Consider the following 910-nt stretch of genomic DNA (forward strand, 5'->3'; position numbering starts at 1 on the left):
CCTCTTCATTTCTTGGGTTAAATAGCATAGAAATGAGTTGGATTGGGCCCACAAGGCTTTAGAATTCGCTGGCCACGTTTTGCTTTAAGTGAACCAGGTGGCAGCAACGGCGCGTGCGCATACTATGCGCGTGCGCACCATTATACGTGTAGCAATTATGGCAAATCTTATATTGTTTCGAAGCCCCGGATGTTAGCTTTCTAACCCAACTGGAACCGCATCATTTGGACCTCTGTAGCTCAAGTTATGGTCATTTAAGTGCGTAGAGGTCGGCTTGACAGCTTTCCGGTTCTTTCATTTCTTCATGAGTTCTCCAACTTTTCATGCTTTCTTTCTTCATTCCCTTGATCCAATCTTTGCCTCCTAAACCTTAAATCACTTAACAAACATATCAAGGCATCTAATGGAATCAAGGAGAATTAGATTTAGCTATTTTAAGTCCTAAAAAGCATGTTTTCACTTTTAAGCACAATTAAAGGAGAAGTTATAAAACCATGCTATTTCAATGGATAAATATGGGTAAAAGGTTATAAAATCCCCTAAAATCAATACAAGATAAACCCTACAAATGGGGTTTATCAATGGCTCACGTGACCGCATAAAACAGAAGGAATTACCGTGACGCGCTCACGTGCCTAACGCGATCGTGCGGATTGGAAGCTGCACGAACGACGCAAAAGCGTGGACGACGCGCACGCGTGGTACGAGAAATGCTGAGTGACGCAAACGCATGGACGATGCGGACGCATGACAAGCGCGATCTGCAGAATTACAGAAGTCGCTGGCACAGATTCCGGGCTGCATTTCAACCCAGTTTTCGACACAGAAACACAGATTAAAGTCCGGGAACATGCAGAGACTCAGGATATCAATTCATATCAGATCATAATTCAATTTTAGGTTTTAGATG

Source organism: Arachis duranensis, chromosome 9 (assembly GCF_000817695.3).
Source record: "Arachis duranensis cultivar V14167 chromosome 9, aradu.V14167.gnm2.J7QH, whole genome shotgun sequence".
In the NCBI taxonomy this organism is placed as follows: domain Eukaryota; kingdom Viridiplantae; phylum Streptophyta; class Magnoliopsida; order Fabales; family Fabaceae; genus Arachis; species Arachis duranensis.